The following is a 21,995-nucleotide window of genomic DNA, read 5'->3' on the forward strand; positions in this document are numbered from 1 at the left end:
CGGGTGAGATATTTATCTGTAGTAAGTGTCAAACTTCCTGTACAAAGATCCTCATTCAATACCACTATCTATATGCTCACTGAAAAACTGATCCACCAGCATGGAATCTGACACAACAAATCATCATACCATTAGACCCTCCTCACAGTGAACTCCAGGATCCACCTGTGATATCACTTACCATACCATTCTGAAGCTTTTGGTCTCATAGCATATTGGATTGGGCTTCTAATGGCATAACTCACATGCCACTTGGAGATAGAATTTGAAAGAGTGTGTTGGCATCCTTCATGGTGTAACCAAACATTAAATCAGACACCTGTATATGGAACAGTGTGTCTAATGAAAATAATACAAAACAAAACCAACAAACAGACAACAAACATTGGTTCAAGAACAAAGAGAAGGAAGCAGGAGTGGATTTATTTATTACCTCTCCCAAAAGCCAATTGGGAGATGTTTGTGTATGAAGTTCCTGTAACTCTGGGATATGAATGATTTGAGTTTTTAGTTTATAAACAGAAACACTCTTGCCATAGGATGTAACAAGGATAACATTAAGATACAAACTATGGCTATTTTCAGGACTATTTAAATTTCTCAAGAGCAGGATCCAGCAGACAAGAATTAGAACCACTCTTTTGGTAAGGCAATTGACTCTGAGGAAGAAGAGGAGGGAAGACTGCTTATTTCAATGAGAGTAGTGAGGGATTCATGTGGAACCCTGGTTATCCATTTTTCCATGTCTTAATACTCCCTTTTGCTATTGCTATTGTGAGTGAACCTATATGGCAACTCTGTCCTGAGATATAGAATACTTCAGTAAGTTATTTTGGCTTGCAGACTAGTCATAGGTATGGCTGAAACATTCTGGCAACTTCACTACAATATGAATCTCTTTCTTTTCTCCGTTTTTCCCACTCTTGTTTCTCAAGTTGTCAGACTGTCATTGTAGTTTGAAGGTTCTATCTGACATCTAATAATTTACTTTTTTAAACTACATCTTATGAGCACATCATCCTTCACTGGTCACTACTCTTCTGAATTCTTACAGGAAAACCTATCTAAAACTTTCCTTTCACAATTATCAACTATTGCTTCATAATTTTATATCCCTGACCTTTTATGCAAATATCCTCTCTGCAACTTGATTTTAGTAAGGAAGGAAAAATGATACTCAAACTAGTTCCCTAGGTATAGTAGTTATGCAACTAATGATTTTTGATGTTGCTACTGAATTTATGCAGTGGTAGTATCATAGTCAATGAGGTTTATCTGAGGTGTGATTATTGCTAATTGAAAGGAATATTATACATCATTACCTTGTCTTAACCACTAAAATCAAACTTCATTTGTGCCTGTGTTTATCCATATTGTAAAATACCAACTTTAATAGCATACCATGCATATGAAGTAAAAGTGGTACATTTGAAAATAGCATACATTATTAATTCCACAAATATCATTCAGAAAGTTCTTGGTAATAAAATCAACTTATTAGCTATTTGCATTGAATGCAATATCATGAGCCATAAGAAAAATGAGATTAAATAGACATGGGGTAACATGCCTCTACTCAAAAATCTGTGTGTTATAATGACTGGTGAAACACTTGGAAAATATATTTGTACAAGGCAATAAATTAAATAACTTAGAGCTGGAACAAATAAGCACCTATATAATTATCTTGTCATTTATTTTCTTTTGGCAGATATCTACAAAATTAAAAACTTACCATGGTCATAATGCTGACATACATCCCAATATCATGTCCAATATTATGTCTCCTGGGCAATCCATCAGCCAAGACCAAGGTCTTAATAATACATCTTGACCCATTTTACAAACGAAGACTTAACATTCATAACATATTAATGAAAAGAAGATAGACTTTCAAGCCAGATGACCTGAAACTTATTATATGCTAATTTCATAACCTTGGTTAAGGCAAGTAAACTTTCTTAAGCCCATAGTCATCATCTATAAGGTAACAGGAATGCCCATCTTAGACAGCTGGGTGAAAAATAAGTATAATGTTCCTGGCACGCAGCAAGCTCTTAAGTGATTATCATTTGTCTCTATTGCTCTTGTTAACCCAGCCATAAACAATAATGTAGAAATGATATTTATAGTACCTTATAAAAGTACCTTCTTTAAGAAAGATCGACCTCTGTCTTTAGGAAATTAAAGTCTGGGAAAAGATTATGTTAAATATATAACGATATGACACTTCCAACTTTTTTTTTTTTGTAAACAATTCAAGTTTAAATGTCAAAGAAGAAAATTATTTGTCCCAGGTGTTTAGGACAAAGCTTATAGTAAAATATAATTTTGTCCATTCATGAAACTTTCAGACTTCTCACAAACCATGGATAAACTTCTATTAACATAGAATTAGTGGTACTTGATCTTTGGCTTTTTTTTTTTTTTTAGAGAAAAAAAGTATAAACCACCGTTGTATGATTTTTAGTAGAATGAGAAAGTTTACTAAAAATAATAATTTTTAAGTATTAGATGATAAAATAGAAAATATGTTTCAATTGAATTATGCATTTCACATTTTTCTTATTTAAATAAAACAGGTATACAATTTTGTAAGTTTATTACCATAAATAATACATCTAACATGAGGCAAGATTGGCTAAAAAGAAACAGTGGAGGATTATCAAAACCACTGGCTCACAAAACCACAGCATATGTTCTGTGATGCCTCTTAGGAAAATGTTTCAAAGTGTTCTTGTTTGATTTGTATATCATCTCTCTTTGGAGAAATGATGCCATTCTGCATATGTTTGTCTTTGCTTTAGTAATTTATGATTACAAAATGAAAGTTTTGACTTGGAACAACAACAAATAAGTTAAAGCATTTTTTCTGTGTCATAGCAGTTTTCTTTTATCTATTTGGAAGGTAGAATTACCTCAACAATAATAACAGATTTTAATTATTTGAAAATGTTTGAACACAAAAGAGTGTGACAAACAATGACAATGTGAAAAACACATTGACAATTCACTTATGGTTGGAGACATCAATGTTTATTTGTGATCATTGATCAGTGAAATTATGTCAAAATTCACACTTTCATATTACACAATTTTGCAGATTTCAATTTTAGTGTCAGAATAGTTGTGCATGTTACTTTTTGAATTAGAATGTTTAATTACACCATGATTTTTTAGAATTATTTAAGGTACTGTGTTACTTTATATTTATTTCTACGTAAGCAGGTAATAGAGCCTGAGATTTAAAGTCGGTAGAATGCACTTGGATTCTGGCAATGATATTTAAACTTGAAATACATGGATGTCATAAAGTTAGTTATTTTAACATATATTCTCACAAACAGAACTTAGTGCATTCAATGAAAATATTATCCTAAGAGGGAATCCATATTTACATGCCTGAGAAATAATGATGTGGTATAGCTTAACAAGCTTATGAAAATTAGTATTCATACTAATTCTAATTATTCATACTAATTCTCTAAGTTGAGTTGACCAATCTATAGTGTTAAAGCCCATGTCAAGAGGAGAAACTAACTCTCTAAATGTACAAAAATCTTCTATTTATAGCATATTTTCAAACATATGCTTAATTGTACCAAGCCATTTGTATTTAACTCAAATATTATTGAAATATAATGGAAAACATATGTGTATATATGCATGTGTGTATATATGTATATATATACATGTGTGCATTTGTGTATGTGTATAAATTTATTGCTAAGATTCATGTACTCAGCTAATATGTAGAAAAATAAATACACAAAGTTTCAGCTTCTAAAAAAAAGAACAAAAATGTAATTTTTATTACATGGAAAAATAAATGATCAATTTAGTGCAGTTTATATAGAGAATCTGGCAGAATCAAGGGAGATTTTAAAAAGTACACTCAACCTTTGGAAAGACTCACATACCTACTATGTGTGGAGTCTCAGTTTGGTTAGAAATAAAAATGTAATTACACTGCAATATTAGTAAAATGCTCACAGTAAAATTTAGTTACTACATTAAAATTTAATAAACTGTATTTGGTACTTATTGTAGTTGAACAAGGGAGAGGAAAAAAGGGTTTTACTTATCAACAGATATAAGATCCAAGGAGATTGAGTTAATCAAGCTCATTTTTAAAGGACTCATTTATGATTAAAGGGTAGGGAAATGAGCAGAAGGCCATGGATTTTTCATAGCTGTCCGCTCAGAATGGTAAGGCTCATATTTCACTGATCTACATCTACGTAGGAAATTATCTATTAGCTTCCATTTGTTCTGTTCACTGTCTTTACTAGACGTTTAAAGACAGAAACAAATGAAAAAAATATACATTATTAACTCCTATAAATCTGCTCACAGTAGTATAAGTAATTTGAATATACCTTAAATACTTGCTGAAAGACTCTGAGAAGACCTCACAAGACTTCAGAGTTTTTATCTCCTTTAAATCCAACATTTTCTTCTCCCCGCGCCCCTGCCCATGGCTTGTCATTATTTGTGATCTGTTGAGCAGTGTCAGAAACCACTTTTAAATGCTTCCATATAAAAAATTCTTCATTGTCATACTTTATTCTGAAAATTATGAACAATTGAAATCTTTTCCAAAGAAAATATTTTAGAAAGATATGTACTCCAATTTTTTCAAATGGCTCATGAGGGAATATAGCCATAATCTATATATTTATACAAATCATTCATAACCTAGCTAAAGGATACACTCACTTGATGCTTAAACATCTCACTATTTATTGAACAATAAAGTAGGAGGTGTTTGTTTGTTTGGTTTGATTTAATGATTTTTTGTGGTACAGACTTAAATCTTTTGAATGGAGAACTGAAGATATCAAAATGATTAATCCCCAAATCATGTTTTCCTCATGCTCCATCTCATTTCTAAGCTCAGTGCTGTGCCTTAGCATAACCTCTTCAACATCTAGATAACTACCTTAATTATTCACAATATTTTGCACGTTTTGCCACAGGCACCATCTTATTTAAATATTTAAGATGATCTCCAGAAAAGCCATTGCTATAGTGCTAATTTTTATAGTAATTATTAAGAAGTGATAATCTTCTTAAAGCATTTTTTTGTTTAAATTCTAATGAAATTTAAACATCTTAAGAATTGTGAATGGCAACATGAAGGGGCTACACTTGTGGAAAGCACATTTGCAGAGGGTGGGATCCCTTGGATTTCCCTCTATGCCTCCAGGCCGCCAAGAGGTACCAAAATGGTCTATTGAAGTGTAGAAGCATGCTGAGAATTTTTTACGATTAATTTATTTTTTTAAAATATGTTATGTTAGTCACCATACAGTCATCATTAGTTTTTGATGTAGTGTTCCATGCTTCATCATTTGCATATAACACCCAGTGCTCCATGCAACTTGTGTCCTCCTTAATACCCATCACCAGGCTAACCCATTCCCCTCAAACCACTCCCCTCTAAAACCCTCAGTTTGTTTCCCAGAGTCCATAGTCTCTCATGGTTCATCTCCCCCTCTGTTTTTCTCTCCTTCATTTTTCCCTTTCTTCTACTATTCTCCATGCTATTCCTTATGTTCCACAAATAAGTGAAACTGTGTGATAATTGACTTTCTCTGCTTCACTTATTTCACTCAGCATAATCTTCTCCAATCCAATTCATGTTGATGCAGATGTTGAGTGGTCATCCTTTCTGATGGCTGAGTAATAGTCTATTGTGTATATGGACCATATCTTCTTTATTCATTTATCTGTTGAAGGGCATTTCAACTCTTTCCACAGTTTGGCTATTGTGACATTGCTGCCATGAACGTTGGGTGCATATGGCCCTTCTTTTCACTACATTTCTATCTTTGGGGTAAATACCCAGTAGTTCAACTGCTGAGGAAGGTGAATCACATGCTTCTGGAGGGGGGTAGGTTGGAGGGCACCCTGCAACGTCTAGGGTCCTCATCAGTTGTGGGATCCCCAACATTGCTGCTGAGTGATAAGGAACCAAAAGTGATCCCAAAGCCATGCACTAGTTTTTTCATTCTATAACTATGTATATCTTTGTTTATATAAATTCTGTTTGTTAGATCTGTTATGTGTATTCCCAACCCTTAACCCAGTGACAGGCAAAATACAGTGTTCTTGAATTCAATATATTTTTTTCTCATTAAAGTTTCAAACCAAAAAATAAAAATAAAAATAAAAATAATTGCATTTACTTAATATATTTATAATTATTGTTTTAATAAACCATTGAAAAAAAACATATGCTTATGTATGCTATGTATATTTTCCTCCAGCCCTGACAACTCAAAAAATTATTAACTAAATGTTATGTTTAAAACAGTGACAATGTAACACTTTACATTAATATCTGGAACATTTTAGAGAGTAAAGGAAATTAATTTTAAAATCTAATTCATCTTGGAACTAGTGGTATAATTTAGATATCTGCTTTTTTTAAATTGCCTTAAAGTATATACCTTGGATGTTTTAGCAATAGTTACTTTAAGGCTTATATACTGTCTAATTCTCAAAATAGAATATATTGCCTTTTTTAAAGATTTTATTTATTTATTTGAGAGAGAGAGACAACAAACAGAAGGGAGGGGTTGAGGGAGAGGTAGAGGGAGACTCCCTGCTGAACAGGGGAGCCCTGATGTGGGACTCAACCTGGGACCCTGGGATAATGACCTGAGACAAACATAATAGACTGAGCCACCAGGCACACTAGAATACATTGTATCTTAAATATATTTATATCTCTCATGTCATATTATATTTAATCAGGCAGTATGTAACTGACAGCTATTCTTTTGCCTTTTTCTAGTACTCACATTTAGGAGATCTGAAGGGAGAATCCAGGGTATAAAAGCTAAAACAGTAATTTAGAATTTGGGAGTTCAGTATCTGTTTTCCACCATTTACAATTCAAAGACATCTTGCTGCCTTCCCATTCCCACCCCCAGGCACCAGAAACACATAATATTACTAGAATGCTCTAGTAAAAGACTTACATTTGGCTTATATCTACCAATAATGTCTCTCTGGAATTACAAAGTCCTAATACATATGAACTTATATGTGTATGTCAAGAATAAAAAGACATGAAACTTTTGTACCCAAAGGAGAATTACATATACAATATGTATATTGTATATACATATACATAGAAGACTCATGTCAATATCTACAATATCTTGAGATAACCAGGTGGCTTAGACCAAACCCCATAGGTAATAAATAACACAGAGAGAAACAAACAAGCATTTTGCCTGTTAGGCAATATGCTTTCAGCCATTAAGACAATCTGCCTGTTAAGATCCATTTATTCATTCAATTATGCCACTTACTATGTGTCAATTACTCTACAAGACAATGGAAAATATGTAGTGAATAAAATTTTGCAACAAGTGAAAACAAACAAAAAACCCAGCCTCAATTATCCTAACTTTTATTTTTAGGAGTGAATCAAAACATCATTAGAAGTTATATATATATATATATAAAATTTTAGATCAAGACAAATATGTGGAGAAAGGTAAACCACAGAAAGGGAATATAAAGTGTCCACAATAAGTGTGCTTGAAGGTTTAAACAAATAGACAGTAAAAAAGTCACATTGATTATATTTGTGTTTTAAGAGAACTACTCTATCAATAATTTATAAAATGATTCAGAGGAAAAAGTTGGAATTTGATTCAGTGTAGAAAGTTTTCATATAGAAATATATATTTTTTTAAAGTGAGATTTTTGGAGGAGCTTTCCAGTGGAAGAAATGAATCAGCTGGGAATTCTGCAGATAATACTAAAGACTAGCCAGAGGATATTGTGTTTGGCTTTAAAATAAACAAACAACAACAACAACAACCACCACAAAACAGCTCAGAGTCTAGAGAATAAGAACTGGAAAAGTTTATTTTGGAATATTGTGTGGCTTCTACTACTTTAATTTTTGAAAAAACAGTTAAACTTCGCTTTTGCACAATGTCTCCAGAAAATATGTAGAAATGTAAAATGTGCAAAATTTGAATAATGAAACATAACATATGAAGTCATGCTGAGAGAAAAAGAGATAAAACCAGTGACTGAAATAATACCAACACACAAGAACTCAAAAGTTTACAAATCACCGGCATATACCTCATGTGTATACAGTTTGCTTCATGAATGATACACTTTTAAGAACTATAAAAATTGAAAGTTGAACTTCTGAATTCAATAATGGATGATCAATAGCAATCTATGGTTAGATTCTTTGAATGTTTTTGTTTGTGTTTGTTTTTTGTCACACTGTGGCCTGCATTCTTTATGGGTTGTTGATAGTTTACTTCACTGTTCAGAGAGATTTTCCTCAACTTTCCAGGTAGTAGACCCAGCCGCTGGAGTGGTTGAATCATTATACATAGCATTAGATGTCTGATATAAATATCTGACAAGAAGATCAAGTAAGGTTACTGTATATTCAGAATGTATCTTTACCTTCTTGTGTAAGTTAAAAGAACTAATAGCATTAAAATTCACTCTACAATCATAAAACAAAGTCACTGGATTTCTTTGAGTCTTCCACACCCAATTTTCTTCTATCATCTTCGTTTATAAATCACTAATTATTTATAGCAATGTGTTGAATATTTGTTTGCATCCAACAGTTTTCATTAACTATGTTTTTGCTTTTAAAAATGAAGGAAGAAAAAATCTGTGAAGGTGATTGCTTGGTTTAAGATCTAAGCAAATAATATACATTCACTTTCTTTGAAAAAATCTTTCCACATTTTACATAAAGTTAATGTATTTGGCTATATAATAAAAGCTAACAGTAATTCAGTGTTTATTACATGATAGTCATTATTCCAAAAAGTTAACATATGCTAGCTTATTTAATGTTAACAATAAACCATGGGGGTAGATACTTTTAGTGTTGTTATTCCTTATTTTAGGGAGATGAGACGTGAAGAGAATCCATAACTTATTAGATGGCTCCTATTCAGAAAGTAGCAAAAGTAGGATTCTACCTAAGTGGTGTGACCAGTAGTGTGACTCCAGAATGTGCACTGTTATTAACCAAAACACGTTCATGGCAATGCAAACATGTGTTATCATCATTTGGCCAATTACCTATTTGTATTTATTTGAATGGCTCTAAAACTTTTGGAGTAGTAAAATAACACTATGCTGAGCATTCTGGAAACAAAATATTTTTATACATGTTTTATATGTTCTGAGAATATATTAGTTCAGGTTATATTTCTAGATTTTAGATTATGAAAAACAGTATTCTTTTATTCAAATTGCCCTCCATAAATGTTGTATAAATATATTCTCCTGTAAATATGTCTAAGTATTCTGATATCTTTCTATCTACCATAATATTGTATATTTTCTTAAAATAAAAAAGTTTAAAATTAAGTTGTATTTCTATTTTGTGGCGTCTCTTTTTCTGTAGATCCCACACATCATAAAAACAACTTCATGGTTCATTGTCTCTATGCATCCATTCTTTTCCCAGGTAAAGGGGACAGAACTATGAACAGGAGCAGCATTTTCTAAAATGCTGACTTACTTGGAAGGTAGAAAGAAACTCACAAAAGAACAAATGCTTAAGGGTAGTGGAAGATTGTTATATTTTCTATTCATGGTGAAGTTAAGTGTAGGACAGAGCAGAGGCAAGTGATTTCCATTGTGAGACTGTGTAGGACGACATGGAAAGACAGTCATTTAAAACTTTTCACCTACTTTAAAGAGAAGATATGGAATGGTCTGAAATTGCTCTTGTGTTGGTAAGATTAAGAAAAAAATGTAAAATATTAATAATCATTAGCTTGTCTCAACAAGGACACACAAGACTGCCTGTCAAGATTAGAAATCACATATTTAAGATTGTTTAGGTAATATCATTGCAGAATGTATAGAATCAATTTATTATTTTTCTCTGTTTTTAAGGTTTTTCACATTCATATTGTAACTATTGTTTAACATTTAAAAATTTTTCTGAGTGAGTTAAATATAATTCTGTACATGTAGAGGCCTGCCATCTGCTCTAACATACTGCAACTATAAGAATGTCCATGTAAATGCAAGTTAGCTTCAAAGCTAAATGCATATTCCTCTATACCATTGACTAGTCATTTACCTACCATACAGATTCTGGGGAGTTGATGATCTCTCTGCCTTAAAAGTCAGCCTACCTCATTTCTCAAGTACACACTAGATGACAATTTTTTGTCTATACCATTGACTAGTCATTTACCTACCATACAGATTCTGGGGAGTAGATGATTTCTCTGCCTTAAAAGTCAGCCTACCTCATTTCTCAAGTACACACTAGATGACAATTTTTTTTTTTTTTTTTTTTTTTTTACTCTTTGCTGGGGTCAGAGAGAGATTGATACTAAATTAGTGGCATTCATAAAAATTTTCCAATCAGTTTTATAGTAGAAAGGTATCCATATTCTACTTTCTTTCACAATATTGATGAGCAATTTATTATGTGCAAGTCTTTATATCAAGCTTGGGATACAGAGAATAAGACCCTCAAGGACCTTATTGATGCTTGAGGAGGTAATCACATGTATGGGTAGATGACTTAGTGTTAGAGGAAATTATTGGGTGTCTAGGTGGCTCAGTATGTTAAGCATCAGACTCTTGATGTAGGCTCAGGTCCTGATCTCAGGGTCAAGATCCTGCCTCAGACTCCACACTGAGCATAGAGCCTGCTTCAGATTATCTCCCCCTCCTTCAGCCCCTCCTCCCACTCTAAAAAAAGAAATCATCAAAGCCATTGGTAGGTGAATAATAGGGAAATTCCACACAGTGGGATGCCTGTAAATTGGTTAGACAAAGGTAGAATGGAACTCCAGGTAAAGGTTAAGAATGATGTAAAAGATACGCTCTGCTGGAAACAGCTAAGATATCCTAAAAGGAGTAGGTTGAAGAAAGAGAGTAATTAGAGAAACATATATCATAAATGCCAGGATAAAGAATTGCACAAGGACAGCCAACGTACTCTGTGCGAAGAGAAAGAAAAAAAAAAAACAAAACTTATATGTATCATGATTTGTGCTTTTTGTTTTGTTTTGTTTTGTTTTTGTTTTTGTTTAAATTCAATTAGCCTTTTCTATGCATTTATGAGTGGTAAAGAAAGTGTATGCTTACATACAGAAGAGGTGAATTTTTAAATAAATAAAATATGTCAGGCATGTATAAAATAATTGGCAATTTTAATGACCCAGTTTTGTCCTGAACAGAATAAATCATTTTGCTTAAATTCTATAAAAATTTGCATTTAACAAGGAGATGATGCATGCCCTCAAAAACACCTATTTTTTTTTTTTTAATTTCCAAATTGATGCAGAAGGTATTTCTGGGAACATTACATGGGTATGAAATTTACCCAGAAGATAAGAAACTCATGAATATATACTAGACTGTAGAGCACAGTGCAATGAATTTTCATTTGTGTCAGATAGCACCTTATTTCAACATTTGCCATATTCTGAGGAGAACAATTACATAACAGGTAACATCTCTGTGGACCTATATAAAAGGGAAGATTTAAATCTCCATAGTATATGTTCAGAATTATACAATGTACAAATTATTTAACAACAAAATTAAAATGTATTAGTTAGCTTTTTCCTTTGTCTTCATGTTCTTGTGAAAGTAAATGGACGTTGGTTTAAATATGGGGTAAAATAGGTTTCCCATTTAATTTCAGGATGGTCTATGTGACCTAGGTGTATGTTAGGAGTGAAGTAGAAAGGTAATCTCTTTGAAGCTCTGTCTCTTAGTTTCAGATGATGAATCAGCACTGAGCCTGACCTCTAGGGCAGTGATTTTTTTTTTTTTTTTCTAAAATGTCTGATGTCCTTCCTTAATTTTGGCCTAAATACTACTGTACTGTTATTTATGGTCACATAGTTTAAGTTTACTGAATATATTCTATTATGAAACCATGAGGCTGATGGAATTATGGGATACAATGTACATTATATCTATATAGACATACATATATATGCTATCGTGAGCCTGGAAGGTAGTAACAACCTCAACCTACTGACCATGGATGCCAGCACAGTGAAGTTTAGATCAAAATTAAGGAACATTGGACATTTTAGGAAAAGAAAAATTTCACTGTTCCGGTGAAATTTTGGACATTTTAGGAAAATGTCCAACATTTGGACATTTTAGGAAAAGAAAAATTTCACTGTTCCAGTCAGGTTTGGTACTGATATTAAAAATGTTCTAGTCTATCATAAAATTTCTATCATATTTTTCATACACGTGTATTTTTTCCATATCTCTCTCTCCGTTATTTAAATCTCCCTCTGTTTTCATGGATGGATGTGTGTGTGTGTGTGTGTGTGTGTGTGTGTGTGTGTGTGTGTGTGTAGACACATACCATCTCTTAGGAATCTAGTAAAGACCAATGGGACAAATCTATAGGCATGAGAAAAAAATAAAAACAATATAAGGCAATGACTCACATGCACACCACATTCAATATTTGGACTCATTTTGGTGAGTTTCAGGATAGAAAGTGTCATAAATGCACATTATGCCTTATTTCATATTAGTTCTTTTTTTTTTTTTTAAAGATTCTATCTATTTATTTGACAGAGAGAGATAGGCAGAGAGCAGGCAGAGAGAAAGGGGAAGCAGGCTCCCAACTGAGCAGAGAGCCCAATGTGGGGCTCAATCTCAGGACCCTGAGATCATGACCGGAGCTGAAGGCAGAAGCTTAACCCACTGAGCTACCCAGGCACCCCATTCCTTATTAGCTCTTAACATCCCTTGTCTAAACTGGCTAACCCTCTTCTGCTGGGAATTTCTCACTAATACTCCCTATTCCAGTAACCCCTGCTGCTGCTTAAGACCTTATACATCACCACTATTTTCATTCCATTGTTATCATTTTATATTCATTTTTTACTTTGTCTGTTTTATACTAGTCTGATTGATAGAAAGGATCTCTTTCTCCAGGAAAATGTATGTATTCAGGTATTTTTCCTTTTTTTTTTTTTTTTTTTTGGTCCAAGGATGGTTTTCTCATTTAAATGATTTCATCATGTATTTACTATTTGTCTCTGTATTTTTATACTTCATGCAGAAATATTTTAATTTTCTAGTTTTATATCAGGCATTATGATAAACAATTGTAAAATATTGTTAAGAGAGATGTCATACCAGCCTTGACTCATCTCAGTCTGATCACATATTTCCTATCCCCTCAGCCATGGCACCACACTAAGAATGCATACCACAGTGTTCTTAGTGGAATAGCTGTCACTCTTTGCCACAACTGTACTTCCTGGTGCCTAGGATAAAACATGCAGTGACTGCCTATTTCTAAACTGCTGGTCCAATATGGTGGCCACTAGGCACAGTGTTCATTAAGTTTAAATTCAAATTAATTGACATAATTAATATTAAATATTATTTCCTGAGTAACACTAGCCTGATCTCGAGTGCTCAATACCCACCATTGATTACTGGTTAGCACATTGGACAAAGCATGAGTAGAACATCTCCATCATGGGAGACCGTTTTATTGGAGAGTGTTGTTCACTGACCTATGTGTCAAGGGTTGCTGGTATCACCTCATAATTCTAAAAACATTTTTCTTTTTTCTACTATGAGTACAGATTAATGACTCCTTCCTTCCAAAACACTTTAGAAAACTGAAGAAAAAGTTAAAATTTTCCCTCAAATTTTAATCAACATTCTTCTTTCCTTTTTCTATTCTTTGTTGCCGTTATTGCTGTTGTCACACAAATAATCATTTTCTGTTGCAGGAGGTGTTTCTTTCTTTTTTTCCCCTCAAGTGGTTGTCAAAATGGGCTTCACCTACATGTCAGTGCCCAGTTTGACCTCCCTATATTGTCTGTTTCTTAATAAAATCATATTGTGGATTAAAGCATATTTTGTACTTATAGTTTTCTTAAAATTCAAAATTGCTGAAAAATAAAAGTGAAACTTAATTTTTTACTGTTGAATTAGAAATAATTTTACTTATTAAGCCTTAGCTACACTAGGAAAACTGTTTTTGTTTATATACCAACTATTCTATTTTCAAATCTATAGGAAATAAATAATAGCTTCTGCTACCTTCTAGAGACTATTATTTGAAAAAAAAAGTATTTTAATCTTCATTAAGAGGAAGTTTGGCATTAGTACAAAACAATGAACTCTTGGTTAATTAAAAAAAAAAAATTCTTTAGGTTGGTAACAGACCCATACAAACAACTGATGGTTGCCAGAGAGGAAGGGTATTGGGGATGGACAAAATGGGTGAAAGGGAGTGAGAGATGCAGGCTTCCAGTTACAGAATGAATAGAAAAGTCATGAGAATGAAAGATACAACGTAGGGAATATCATTCATGGTATTGTAATAGGGCTGTATGATAGCTACACTTGTGATAAGCATACCATGACTTATAGACTTGTTTAATCACTGTTTTACATCTGAAATTAATGTTACTATATGTATCAACTTTACTTAAATTAAAAAATATATATTTAACCAAAGGTAAATATATCAAATAGGTAGTAATAAAAATAATGACATTAGTGGTGCCTGGGTGGCTCAGAAGGTTAAGCCTCTGCCTTTGGTTCAGGTCATGATCTCAGGATCCTGAGATTGAGCCCTGCATGGGGCTCTGTGCTCAGAAGGGAGTTTGCTCCCCCCTCTCTCTCTCTGCTGCCTCTCTGCCTACTTGTGATATCTCTCTCTGTCAAATAAATAAATAAAATCCTTTAAAAAATAATGACAGTAGTAATCAAATTATCAAACTCACCTTATCAGTGATTATGTAACAAGTACTCCTCTAAGGTTTTTACAAAATTAGCATATGTAATCACCTCAACAACATTCTGATATGAATGTTATCACTGTTAATTTTATCTTTCAATGAAAAAACTGGGGAGGGATTAGAATAAGAAACCCTAGCAACCCCAAAATAGTTAGAAATGCTGTCAGTACAGAAAGCAAAGTTCAATAGCTTTGAAATTAGAAGATGCAAAACCAAGCTCTCCTGTTTTAATCATAATTACTTCATTGGTTGTTCAGATGACCTTGGCCAAGACATTTAACTCTATTTTTCATTTTTATCTTTATAATGGATGTATATACATATATGATTACCAAAATGGTTTAATTTGATAGATTTTAAAATGGTGAAGGAACCAAAAAGATGGAAGGATCTTGATTAATCCTTTGTCCCACTCACCAATTCATCTGTTGTATTGAGAAGCAGTCTCAATAATTATTTTCTCACATACTGGTCTTCAGTATTAAAATCTTAGCGTGTCCATCAGCCGGTAGGTCTAGGAAAAAAGTTAATACATTTATTTTCAAAAGATTTCCTAATTTACAAACCTCTTATATGTTTAGTGATACAGGATGCAACTGTACAGTTTGGACACTGTGCAATTTCAGGGAATGCCAGTCATAGAAATTACAACCATATGCTGTGGCTGGAATACATAAGATTTTCTGAATGCGTTTTTGATGCTATCTCGTCTCTCAAAGTTTCAATTGTGAAGTAGAAGTAAAAACTTACAGAATGTGTTTAAAAGAAATGTTCTTAGATGTGGATATACAGAAACCATGACTGTAAAATTTAGAACACATTTTCTTTTACTATAATCTGGATAATTTTTGTCTTCATTCATTAAATTCCTGGGCATCCAAAACAACTTCACATTTTAAAAATTAAACTTCACAATTCTAAAATTAAAATAAAATTTTGAACTGGAGTAAAGACTGATACACTATGACAAGATACTAAACACATTATGACAAGATAATAAACCCTTTTATGTAAACAATGTTTCAGGTAAACCAATAAAGTAATCCTCATTTGCCCTTTTATAGTTATCTTTGTTTCTATTAACTGACAGAGTATGTTCTAAAGTACCATGCTTTTTTCCCTAAAATCTGCCATAACAGACATAAAATAAATAAAAACAAGTTTCTTAACATTTTATTAGAGGGATTAGTATTCTTAAATCCAACTCTTTTTTTTTAATTTTTTATTTTTTATAAACATATGTTTTTATCCCCAGGGGACAAGATGGGATTGGGAAGGAGACAAACCATAAGTGACTCTTAAATCCAACTCTTTTGATGAGCTCTGAGAAACTAGGGAGATAAAATGGCATCTCCACACAACTAGAAATAGGATTGTTACATACTTTGCAAAACATGCTTTCCTATGTCTTTTCTATTATCTAAACATTTAGTTGATTTTAGAATATTTAAGTTGGAAGGGGAATAGAGGTGAAATGATTAATTGATTGTGTTATTCAGTTGGAGAAAAAAAAGTTTGAAGAATTTAGTGAAACTCTGCTTGTCAGAAGCATGACAAACATGAGACCCCAGGTCTCCAAAGTCCTGCTCTTATGGCTGTTTTAACCTAAACATGATGCCTCCCCACCCCCAGAAGAAAATATAAAGTGCCCCATGTTATGGCATTTTCTATAGGTCTGATTGTATTTACACACAGGCAAGAAAAATTTTTCTTAGCTGTACCAGGAAAACAGAGATTGCTATTTATATAATACAATTAATTCTGTTTTTCTTCAGGGCATCCACTTAACTGAGAGTTTACTTTGAATATAATAGAAATATCTCCTACCATATTTCCTTATAGATTTATTGAGCATAAGAGAATTTTCTCCATATAATAATTCTGTATGCAATTTGCCTCAAAAAGATATGTTTTAAAGAACGTCTTTCAATGCCTAAGTTATTCTGCTTTTGCTTTCCATTGGTATTTAAAAAGCAGTAACATTTCTTACAAAAAATATATCTGGGGCACCTGGGTGGCTCAGTTGGTTAAGCAACTGCATTCAGCACAGGTCATGATCCCAGAGTCCCGGGATCAAGTCCCACATCAGAATCCCTGCTCAGCAGGGAGTCTGCTTCTCCCACTGACCTCTCTCCTCTCATGCTCTCTCTCTCACTCTCTCTCAAATAAATAAATAAAATCTTAAAAAAAAAAAAGAAATACATCTGTGTTATATGTAAGGATAAACATCTTCATATAAGGAAAATTCAGTGGTTTTAAATAGCTCATATGGAAATATGTATATATGATATTATATATATAACATACATATAATATAAATCTGTATTTTATATGGAAATGTTTACTGCTCTACAGCTTTAGATTTATGAAATTCAGCTTTTGCTTTGTAAATTTTAATGTTTCTAGAGAGGCAGTACAGTATGATAGCTAAGAACATGAACTTTGAAGCCAATTTTGTAAAATTCAACTTCTGACCCTATTACTTACAAACTGAGCTTAGGCAAGAAAGATAGCGTGTATGGGCCTCATCTCCCTCATTGAAAGGAAATAATAATAATGTGTTTATGTTCTGTGGATATTCACCTATATAATGTTCATCTCTATAATGTATAATTTTTTTTTTAGATTTTATTTATTTATTTGACAGAGACAGAGAGATCACAAGTAGTCAGAGAGGCAGGCAGAGAGAGAGGAGGAAGCAGGCTCCCACTGAGCAGAGAGCCCGATGCGGGGCTCCATCCCAGGACACTGAGATCATGACCTGAGCTGAAGGCAGAGTCTTTAACCCACTGAACTACCCAAGTGCCCCTATAATGTATAATTTAATGTTTATCTATATAATGTTCTCAGACCAGTTCAGAATAAAAATTCTGTAAGCTTTATTTATAATTATTATTACTGGTATGTTTGTCACAATAACCATGGTACAAAGCATGTGACCCTCTTCATACATGTGTATTTATATATGAAAACATATGTGTAAAAACATATGAAGCTATTATATATATTTATAATTCTATTAATATTAAGTAATATATTTATTTAATGGAAATGTATTTAATTCTATTAAATATTATTTAAATTATATTTTATATTATATTTACATATAATATAATAGAAATATATTTGTATTATATAATATAAATTATATGTATAATATAAATTATATATATTATTATATAAAATATAATATATATTTCTGTTATATTTTATATTTTATAAAATTATATTTTATTATAAATTATATTTTATTTTTACTTTTCGATATTGCAAGTTTTGTCCCAGAGAGAGGACATGTCATTAGTGAGGGACAGGACAGTGACACATCAGGCAGAACATTCATTGCTAATTTGGAGTTTGACATGTAGTCAATAGCAATGATGTATCCTCACACCACGGAATCTAGTCAAACCCCATGGAATCTTGACTACATGTTTTATTATGAAAATCTAAATTTCAATTGATTTGTCAAACAGAAAAGACACTTTGTGTGGACATTCAAGTCGACACTGCCTCTTCATATACTATGCCAGATTCAGAATAGAGCCTCTGCAGGTTTATTCATTTCTCACCAGGTAAGAACTTTGATTAATCTAATAGGTCTCTGATTCCATTAGAAAGCTCTCAGATTCTTGTTATTCTGGCAAGAGGAGAAATCCACTCTCTCCAAGTTCTTGACATCAAGTGATTAATTCTGTATTCTAGAGAACGGATGAGGCAAAAGGGATTCAAGATGATTAGTATCCTTAAAATAAGCTAAAGGAACACCCAAGGTCATATCTAATTTAATTTTATTTATGTTTGAAAAGAACAATAAAATTCTATGCAGTTAATAGTTTCACAAAACTTACAATGCTTTTGCAACTAGACTATGAGAAGTGAGTTGTGATCTATTTTAATCACTTTAAAGAGGAACAAAACATTATGCCCTAACCTATAGGGGTGGCTACTTAACTTTGTAACTACCTATGACAGAAATGAAGATAACTATATATTTTTATAATAGGCTTTTAGTTAAATTGTGCTACAAGCCCATAAAAATTAGCAGTGTTTATGAGTAGATTCAACTATAAACTAATAAAAACAAAAACAAAACAAAATCTTAATTTTTAAAATTTTGGTTGTGAATTAAACAAAGAAGAGTCAATGAAAACAATATCTTAGGATCCTTATATACCAAGATATTTAAAGTGATACTTTTATGTTATCTCCAAGTTTCTGCCAAGGTCCTAAATGCAGAAGTCAATCCAATAGGTACTAAGTACCCCAGATTCTGAAGTGTAATACTGCTCTACCCATGCATGACATGTTAAGAGACTATGACTCTGATTCTCTCAGATTTAGAAATCACTCACTTATAATAATTTAGAAGAGCTAAGGAATATGTATGTCTTTGGAGGGAGTTGTCAGTACTTTGTGTGCTATCAACCTATTTTAAGCTAAAAAACAAACAACAACAGCAACAACAAAAAAAACCAAAAAACCAAGACAGGGCTTCAAAGTGATTGCTCAGAGATTATGTATATCTTATTAAGTTTGGGAAGCATGTGGACTCTCATTGGCTGGGCTAGATGGTCATTAGATCAGAATGGCAAGAGACCAGAGAGTCAAAGTGGTCACAAGCTATGACCCACGTTTCCATATAAATGAAGTTTGAAAAAGCTTGTATTCTATGAGCCAAAAGTAGGCCATACAGGAGGAAGCTGGTTGGAGATTTTTTTTTTTTTTTAAGATTTTATTTATTTATTTGACAGACAAAGATCACAAGTAGGCAGAGAGGTAGGCAGAGAGAGATCTGAGCCACCGAGATGCCCTGGTTGGAGATTTCTTAAAAGAGAATCTACTCAAGGGTCATGCCAGGAGCTGTAATTGACCCAACTTTGCAGGGACCATGGGAAGCCAAGGTCTTCGTGATAGAGTCATACAATGCCAGCTGTAAGAGATATCTCAATGATACTAAGAATTGTAGTTTCCCATGCAGGGGACACTAGAAATGGGGTATCTAACTAGCACATAAAAGCATACAGTCAGGGGTGCCTGGGTGGCTCATTGGCTTAAAGCCTCAGCCTTCAGCTCAGGTCATGGTTCCAGGGTCCTGGGATCGAGCCCTGTATTGGGCTCTCTGCTCAGAAGGGAGCCTGCTTCCTCCTCTCTCTCTCTGCCTGCCTCTCTGCCTACTTGTAACCCCTGTCTGTCAAATAGATAAATCTTTAAAAAAAAAAAAAAAAGCATACAGTCAGAGAGAGTTGAGGATTGTACATATAACAAAGCAGTTTAGTTTTCCATCTTTTCCTTTTTCTTTTTTTCCTCATTGAGGTGGCTAGATAATAAATGAGTGAGGGACAAGGAGTAGATAAGTGTAGTGGAGAAGAGAAGTTAAACATCCAACACCCCAGTACAAACTTCCCAGCTTACAGCTAACTCAAGATGATGCCAGCAAAAAAGTGTACTTTTGTTTTGACTCTTAAGTATTTTATTATTACACTAGACTGGGTAGATCTTTATTAATGAAAATAAGATAATTTGTGTCTCTAAGAACCTGGCTAAAACATCAGCCTTGTACAGGGAAAGAACTAGACCACAGAAGACTGGAAGAGGACAGATGGAGAAATGTCATCCTGTTCAATTTGACAGTTGCGTGCTGAATGAGTTTCACCCAGCTGTCATAACAAATGGCCACTGACTCGCGGGTTTAAAGTAACAGAAATAAACTCTTTCACAACTCAGGAGGCCAAAAGTCCAAAATCAAAATACCAGCAAGGTTAGTTCCTTTCTGGAGACTCAGTAGGAGAATCTGTTTTCCTTCTAGCACCTCTTCTAGCATCTGGTGGTTGCCACCAATCTGTGTGTCCCATGCCACTATCATGTTCTTCCTGCGTAGCTCTTTGTCCACATTGCTCATTTTCTTGTAGGGACACCCACTGCAATCCAATGTAGCTTCTTGCTAACTTGAATATAGTTTCTGAATAAGGTCACATTTACTGGTTCCTAATAGACATAAGTAGATGAGGGTCACTAGCCATCCCATTATACATGTCAGATATTTATTACTAAGAGTTTTGAAATAGGCATATTTGATTTCATAGTTTTAACATTAACTTCCTTCTCTAATTTATAAAATTATACTTTCTGCCTTTTGATTTAGATGGGTTTCTTCATGATCTTAATAAACGGACTATTAATCAGGTGCCTGTAATTGGTAGAAGCAGAGTAGCAAAGGACTTAGCTTCCAAGACTCTAAAATGTAGATCAGGAGGTGCCTGGGTGGCTCAGTTGGTTAAGCTTTTGACTTTAGCTCAGGTCATGGTCTCAGGGTTCTGGGATTTAGCCTGGCATCGGGCTCCCTGCTCTGCTTATCCTTCTCCCTCCCCCTGTTCATGCTTTCTCTCTCAAATAAATAAAATCCTTAAACAAATTAAAAATATAAAGTGGAAATCAGGTTAATGTAAAGAGAAAAATAATACAAGTATAGAATGGAACATAATAAACATTTATAACTCTTTAAAAATATTAAATGAGCAAAGCAGATGATCATTTTACTAATTTCAAAATATCTAAGATTTTTTGAGAAAGGTAAGGAATTATTAATTATTTATCATTCTGTTTTCAGTCAATTTACATTGAACACTATAATGTTATTTTATTTAAAGAGAAAATTCCCATGTAATTGATATGATTCTAATTATACTTTTTATGAAATGAAAATTATAGATATATGAAAGATATTTGTGATCCTTTATTACATTGTAAATACAGCTTTTTATAATTCATTGGAAAAGAGGGAAACAAAGCTATGGTGGTTTGCAGCTCTGTTGTTTTCTAGAAGTGGTGGGATCATTTCAACTCTCGTGTTGCTAGTGCATATGAATAAATAAAACAACAGCAAGAATACTTGGTCCTAGGCCATTTCAAAGCAAATAAGATGTTATTTTCTGTGCTTTCATGTGAAATTTATAGATTTTACTTATATGTCTTATCTTTTTATTTAAAGCAGATTGAAATTTCTCTGCAAATAAAGATATACATATTTTCCCAAGATATAAAGCATTTTTTTCTATCCAAATTGAGAAGAGTACACAGAAACTTAGAATGGATCCATTACATCTAAAAAGCGTTATATTTATTCATTGTGGGTCTACAAAAGTGCAAAAATAATTTTTTAAAACACACACATACACACACACACACACACTCACACACACACATACATAC

General features: G+C 33.0%; 1 non-coding gene across 1 annotated transcript; it reads left to right on the forward strand.

Annotated features, from left to right (window-relative positions):
* The first annotated feature begins 1,235 nt into the window (after window positions 1-1,235).
* On the forward strand, window positions 1,236-1,373 carry LOC116585371. The gene has a single exon (XR_004283573.1). It is a non-coding gene; the product is annotated as a U4 spliceosomal RNA (small nuclear RNA).
* The last annotated feature ends 20,622 nt before the right edge of the window (window positions 1,374-21,995 follow it).

Source organism: Mustela erminea, chromosome 2 (assembly GCF_009829155.1).
Source record: "Mustela erminea isolate mMusErm1 chromosome 2, mMusErm1.Pri, whole genome shotgun sequence".
NCBI classification, from domain to species: domain Eukaryota; kingdom Metazoa; phylum Chordata; class Mammalia; order Carnivora; family Mustelidae; genus Mustela; species Mustela erminea.